This window comes from Rosa rugosa, chromosome 6 (genome assembly GCF_958449725.1).
Source record: "Rosa rugosa chromosome 6, drRosRugo1.1, whole genome shotgun sequence".
NCBI classification, from domain to species: Eukaryota; Viridiplantae; Streptophyta; class Magnoliopsida; order Rosales; family Rosaceae; genus Rosa; species Rosa rugosa.
This window is the reverse complement of record NC_084825.1, coordinates 78795-86537: the sequence shown is the minus strand read 5'-3', so window position 1 is coordinate 86537 and position 7743 is coordinate 78795. Positions and strand designations below refer to the sequence as shown.

General features: G+C 41.2%; 1 non-coding gene across 1 annotated transcript; it reads left to right on the top strand.

Annotated features, from left to right (window-relative positions):
- The first annotated feature begins 4598 nt into the window (after window positions 1-4598).
- Window positions 4599-4705, top strand: LOC133719101 (small nucleolar RNA R71). Its single transcript, XR_009850829.1, has one exon. It is a non-coding gene; the product is annotated as a small nucleolar RNA R71 (small nucleolar RNA).
- The last annotated feature ends 3038 nt before the right edge of the window (window positions 4706-7743 follow it).

Here is a 7743-nt window from a genome sequence, read left to right as displayed (position 1 = left end):
ATCATGCTTAATCTATCCACAATCATAACAAGTTAAGTCCATGATTCGTCATTGGGGTTGGAAAAGGCATTAACCACTAATATATAATAACAAAAATCTAATCTAATTTTTTTTTTTTTTTCATAGGGCACCCGAGCTCTCACCCCCACACTTAAAACCAACATTGTCCTCAATGTTGTCAAGTGAGCTCGAAAGCTAAAATCCATGTCGGATTTAGGCATGAGAGTGAAGTTCGGGCGAAGGCACAAAAATTAACTATGAAAATAAAAATCTAATGCGGAGAAAAGATACGGAAAACCCCCTTTGTTGACCCTCCATTGCTCACGACCCTTGGAGAAGACTAAAATAAGACACCAACCTCAAGGCACAAGGCCTTGACTTCCGTTACGTATGCTCCATAATAGCTTTTAGGTGCTCATGTAAAGATCAACTCCATTGAGAAATATATAGTGTCCAAAGAGCAATGCGTCACAAATAGGCCACCAAAGAATAAGGACAAGGGTCCTCCATTAAAATCATAGGTTTGGCCACCTCCAACACACCTCACAACAGCCCTATAATGGCCTCCATTGAAGAATTGAAGTGCAAGAAGTCCAACCAACCCGAGTGAACAAAACTAGTGAGTGCAAATAACTTTCAGCAATGACCTTTCTGTCTTCAAATGCCCATATCTCATACTCAGAAAGTGATAAGTAGGTCAGGCCACTTAAAATGGAAAGTATACTCAAAGAGCTTTCTATCCATATAAAGTTAGCCACCTAGCTCCAACTGAGAAGAAATCTATAGCTGGTCAAAGTTGCCAGCTGGTAATGAAGTCTGCTGCTGACCCTCAGTCACCAAAACTGCAATAAGTAGAGCTCCAGAGGTGCAAAGAGGGTGAGACCAAAGATATATGAAACTAGACTCATGAAGCTACATTCTCTTAAAATTATACTGGAAAATCAATTATGAGTCAAAAATCGTTGGCCTCCAAACTCACTGATCTGTTCTGCAGTTTCTGCTGTGCCCTGTTTCTGGCCCCTGTCACTTGGAACACTATATCTGAAGCTAGGAAGGTTCAAATCAAAAAATGTTTCTCCTGTATATAGAGGACATGTGAAGACAAATCTCTGAAAAATTTTAACTCCAAATTGCTTGGGATATAGAAGGTGTAGCTTCCCAAAGTCACTCTACAGTAGCTGTCTCTGTTCTGACCTCCTTGCATTGACTATTAAGTAACTTGAGTTCCAGTGACTCAACAAGGCTGAAATTTTGGCACAAGACAGTAGACACATAATGGAATGTCTACAGAAAAATTCAGCTCAAAATAACATGTAAATCTGAAAATTTAGTCACCCAAAATGAACTGCAATTTCTGGACAGAAACTGCTCTCTATCACATTCACTCTCCTTCACATTTCCAACTCCGGCCACCTCCCTTCCTCCCAAAAAAGATGGCTAAATAGCCTTATTGATGCAAAATAAACCAGGAAATTCCAAAACCACCTAGGGTTGCCTCCCTAGAAGCGCTTGTTTTTAAAGACCCCAAGCCGGTCTTCTTCACTTTTCTTCCTCAAGGTGGCTCAAAGGATGTCTTCTTACCACCCACAACAATTGTGCTAGCCTCACTATCATTTCCGAAACATCTAGCAATTGAAGAAGCAAGCTTGTAGCTTGAAGGTGGGGGCCAATCATACCTCTTAGATCTTTCCTTCTTCTTGACAACTCCACAAACCTCCCTTAACTTCTTGATGGACTCCTTTTGTGCCTCACTCAATGGTGGACTTTTCTTCTTGTGTTGCTCATAAGTCTCAAGAGTAGGAGTTGTTTGCTTTTCAAGCTCGATAGTAGGCTCCAAAGTAGGAGTAGGAATGGCATCATCATGCTTCAATGGTGGCTCATTGTCATAGCCCCAAATAGGTGAAAAATGATCTTGTGCACGGATTGTAGGCTTGGAAGGATTCAAGGGTCCAAAGATCCGCTCACTCTTGGCTTCATTACCCTTCACCAAATCAATAGAGAATACCTCCTTCATAATGTCCGGCGGATAGAATGGATTGCATACTTTGATCTTCACTTTGTCACCCAACACCTTGAGTCGAATGGTACCCTTCAACACATTAATCTTCACACCCGCCGTTGCCATGAATGGTCGGCCTAGAATGATAGGTAACTCATTATCAAGGTAGGGGTCTTCACCCATATCCAACACTACAAAGTCGGCCGGTAGAATAAACTTATTTACTCTCACTAGCACATCCTGCACAACTCCCACCGGACGCCTTGTGCTACGATCCGCTAATTCCAATCTAATTGATGTGGGCTTCAACTCTCCAATTTGTAGCTTCCGGTATATAGCCAAGGGCATCAAATTGACACTCGCCCCTAAGTCCATGAGAGCTCCTTCAAACACTTTTTCCCCAATAGTACACCCTATTGTAAAGCTCCCCGGATCTTGCATCTTTGGTGGTAGCCTTCGTTGGATAATTGCACTTACTTCCTCCTTCAACTCAAATGTCTCATCGGCTTTGAATTTCTTTTTATTCATGCACAAGCTCTTGAGAAATTGAGCATACACCGGCACTTGATGAATGAGGTCCATCAATGGGATATTGACATCCACTTTCTTAAATATTTCTTGTATCTCCCTCATCAAGCCACTCTTCTTCTTACCCCTCTTTGAATTATCTCTTCTTGCGGCATTAGGATAAGGAAGTGGTGGCTCCGGTGCATTCAAATCAAGAGGTGGATCAAATGTGAGACTTCCGGTAGTGCCCCTAAGGGTAGTCACAGTCCCACTAGGGTTCTTAGCCCTCAAGGCCTCGCCTAGTGATGAGTAGACCGGACCACTCCTATCCCTAGAGCTACCATGCATATGTAGATCCTCCTTATTCCTCCCTTCTTTGTCTCTAGAAGTATATGGCTCAAACTCATGAGTGGTGGGTCTAATGTCATCAAGAACCTTCCTAGAGGTGTCATCGGCCTTAGATGGGTCCCTAGCCTTCATGGCCTCACCATCTAATTTAGGGTCCGAGACATCCTCATCCCTAGAAGTCTTCTTTCTCAACAAAGCTCTTTCCTTGCCACTATCAATCAACCCATATTTGCTTGCATTGTTCTCAAATGACAAGAAACCATAACCTTTACCAAGAATAGCTTCTCCGGATGGTACATTTTCTTCCCCTCCGGCTACCTTATCCACCCCCTTATTTCTTCCTTTGGCATTCAAAGTCACATCACCCACTCCATATTTACCGGAAGGTACATTTTCTTCCCTTCCGGTCCCATCCTCCTTATGATAAAAAGAATCATGATGTATATGCAATTGATCATCAACAACATGGCCAAGAGGTACATTTTCTTCCCTCTTGGCCCCATATGAATGCAAATCAACATCGTCATCAAATAAAGGATTTGTATGGAAACTAGAAGATGTAGGCATGTAAACATGATTATCATATACCTTTCCCGAACGTAGAGTGGTGATGGCATTGCATTCATGAAGTTTTCCTCTTGGGTTTGGCTCCGGTTGTGAAGGTAAGGCTCCTTTTGGTCTCTCACTCATGTTGGTGGCCATTTGGCCCACTTGTACCTCTAGTCTAGCCATGCCTTGTTGTAGAGTTTGATACCCTTGAACTAGTGAAGAGATGTTTTGCTTGGTCTCCGCATTAGTAGAAGTTTGAACCTTGAGAATCTCTCCCATCAAGTCTTCAAAATTAGGCTTCTTTGGTTCATTTGGAGCTTGAATAGGGATGCCTTGGAGAATAGGAGGGGAATTGTAGTTCTCGCCTTGGTGGGAGCCTTGAAATGAGCTAGGATTGCCTTGAAACTTGCTACCACTATAGCCAACACCTTGTGTAAACCCGGGAGGGGTGTTTTGACCATGAAATCCATGACTTGAGGTTGATTGACCTTGATAATTAGGGCCATATGCTTGCTGTCCATGTTGACCATGTTGTGAAAAATGAGTGCTTCCTTGGTGTGCATTGTCATAATGAGCAACATTTGATGAGTCTTGACCTTGGCCACCTCTAAAGCTTTGCTTTCCACCTTGAAATGCACTAGATGAACCTCCTTGGTCTCTCCAAGAGAAATTGGGATGATTCCTCCAACCGGGGTTATAAGTATTAGAGTAAGGATCATTTCTTTGGTTCCTTGACACAAAATTACCCACTTGGTTCACTTGTTCTTCAATAAAGTCGGGAAACTTGGATGATAAGTGACACTCTTGAGTGGAATGTGCTAGACTCTCACAAAGCAAACATGATGTAGAAGTTGCCATCTTGACTTGGGCTTGAGGAGGATTCCGGTTCACTTGGTTTAGAAATTGGTCAATCTTGCTCTCTAGCCTCTTGAACTCATGCATAGAAGGACCGGATGATGTTCCTTGAACCTCATAGATACCACCTCGGCTAGGTGTACTCTCCTTGTTATGCACTTGACGTCTTCTCATATCAAGATCATCCCATTGAAGTGAGTTGAGAGAAAGCTCTTCATATGTGTCCCAAGCGGCATCGGGAAGCTTGCTTGCAATAGTTCCACCACTAAAAGTGTCAACCCTTTGTCTTTGGTCCGCCATCAATCCTCTATAGAATTTGTTCACAAGAAACCACTTCTCTAACCCATGGTGAGGACATGACATCTCAAGATCCTTAAAGCGCTCCCAACACTCATGGAAACTTTCTTGTGGGTGTTGTCGAAATGCAACAAGCTCATCTCTAACATTGGAAGTTCTTGAAGGAGGAAAATATTTTCCCAAAAAAGTCTCTTGCATCTCAACCCAAGTGCGTATGGATCTAGGAGGCAACTTGCTCAACCACTTCCTTGCGTGGTCTTTGAGTGTGAAAGGGAACAATCTAAGCTTCAAGCCATCGGGATTGAGACCATGTAGTTGAACGGTGGTACACACTTCTTCAAACTCCGCAATATGATCATATGGATTATTTGAGGGCATGCCATGGAATGTGGGGAGAATGCTCAAGGTAGTGGGCTTGATCTCAAAATGATGCTCACATGGAGGGAGTACAATGCAAGAAGGGTGATCAACAATAGTTGGGCTAGTATACTCCCTCATGGTCTTGCCTTGAGGAAGATTTTGTGCATCTCCCATGTTAACTTCTCCTTGTGAATGTCTTAAAGGTACTCTCTCTTGATCAAGAACTCGAGGTGGAGCACTCTCGGTCACTGATGGCCTTCGAATCCTCCTTCTTGATCTCCCTCTAGTGTCCTCACTCAATACCCTTCCGCTTCTAAGAGTGATCGGTTGATATGAAGAAGATACTTTGTTCATACACCTTGGAACAAAAATGAGACCACGTAATGAGTACTCAAAAATTCACAAAATAGGCAATGAGAATCCAATTTCACTTTTCACAATGAATGGGAGGGGTTAAGAAGAGAAAGTAGGATAACAATTAAACAAGAAAATAAAATAACCAAAGCAAAGAAATAGTGAAAATCAACAATTCAAGAAATTAACGACTAAGTAGGAAACCTAATAAAAAACTAACAAACAAGTCAAGGCAAGTGACGATCGCCGAAAACCCAAGGGATTAAAGCTATTACACTTTAATCCCCGGCAACGGCGCCATTTGATTTGTTGTACTTAAATGCAACTTACGCGCAATAAGGGCACGGTCATCAAAGAAGTGGGAAATATTTAAACCCGAAATTATCGTACCACGGGGATTGAAAAGCTAACTCCAATCCTTGGTTATGCCGATTACTAAGTCACCAACAATTTAACAAACAAAACCTAAAAATAGCACCAAGCTATTTACATGCCCGGCTCGGAACAACCAAGCCTAAAATTGGTCAAGAGAACCACAAATAAATGCGGAAGCTCACAACTGAGTGGTATGGACAATGAAAGTGGTTTGTAAAAATTGATTTTTTTAATTGCGAAAAATAAAATTGACAATTAAAAATTAAAGTAGCTAATAAAAACTTGAGATAATAGAAACTAATCAAGAAATAGAAATTAGGTCACTAGGGTATCCTCCTAGCCAAATTTAATGCATAAATATATCCCGACAATGGTCATTCAATTTATAATGGCATCAAGAACCGTACCCAAGGCTTTTCAAGGCTCATGGGTCAATAGATTCCTTAAAGGGTATTCCTACTCCGGATCAAGGGTCGTAGAAACTCAATTGGGACAATCTAGAGCCTTGTTAGGGCCTCTAGTTGCACCAAAAGGCGAAGAGTCCTAGAATCAAGGTTCTCAAACTAGCCAATACGGCAATCGAAATTGGTATTGTAACTAACCATGTTCTAAACAAGTGTCCTAGCTATAAATTAGAGAAGTGATTAGGTCCCCTAATTTGTTACAGTTTTAGTGTGATGCATCTCCTCCTGGATTTGAGTCTTTGGGCTGGAGTGGAGTGAGTAGTTACGGTTCTTGCTTTGCACCGGGTTTCGAACGACGTGGTACTCGTTGCGTACCATTAAATAAACACTAACATGTAAGGAATTTTAGAAGTTTTGATTAGAGACGTTGGTAATTAATAGATTCCTTGAAACACATTTGATTTAAAAGAGTTTTCCACTACATTACAATTATAGAAAGTTTTCGAGGGACAACGCTAGTTAGCCAGTTTGAGATACTAAGTGTGGCCAGCAGGGTAACTATCAAATGAGTTTTCCTTGTTGACTTGGAATGTCATTTCAAGGCGTGATCAATGTTCCTGTTAGTTATCAGAATAGCGCAGAGGAAGTGTAGTGGCCCCATAACCTATATGATTAAGAACTTATGGGTTTGTTTGGGACTACCCTTTGTTATGCTTGACAACTGTGAGACCTTTACGTGAATGACAGTCGATCATAAATCTAAGCACAAACAGACAAAAGGAAGTGCGGTCTTGTGGTTGCTAAGGAAACTGCTTGTTACGGACTTGTGGGTTATCAGTGAGTATCTTGTGGTGTTTTATTAGCGGTTGGACTTTTTCATAAATCCGTGTACGAATTGAAATTGTATTAAGTGTGGGTTGATGTATTATCACAATATGGTTGGTGAACGGGGTGGATCTTCACCATGCAACTTATATGAAGGGTCATGAATACTTCTATTCCAACTGAATGACTTGTGATATCAATACCTTGTGCTATCTGAGCTATAAACATGTTGTGATTTGCTTGAGTAGTTGGGATGGTTGGAGACTCTATGGATTGTTAAAGTAGTGACTTGAGGTTGTAAAAGAAAATTTAACTCACAGAAGAGACGACAAGTATTGTGATCCTGGCAGCATCGAATGAGGATTGTTCCTTTTAAGGGTTGATCTCCTTATTCAATCGGCCAACTCTTGGATCATTTTTGAAACAAAGTTCTACATGTTTTGAGCAATTTGGCATATTTTTATGTGCCTTACCATACCCACTGTTGTGAGATCGGTGTATTATCTTTCTTCGTAATGTGTACTTTGGGTTGGTGTGTAATCTTCAGCGGTATGAAATTTCGAGGACGAAATTTTTATAAGGAAGGGAGATTGTTACGTCCCTTATCTTAAAATACCAGTTTACTAGTTTTTTACACGGTAAACGGCAATTACTTTCACTTTTACTGTCGTTTCGGTATTTTTAGTGGCCCTAAAAGTTGACTTTTAGTTCGGGTCAAAATTTGAGAAAATTTTCTTCATGAAAATTATAGAGGAAGTTAAACCGAGCGCGTGCATATGTGGTACATATAAATCGGAGTTTGTATGCCAAAGTTATGAGTATTTTTGTGTGAGGGGTATTTTGGTCATTTCATCACACCTTAATTATAAG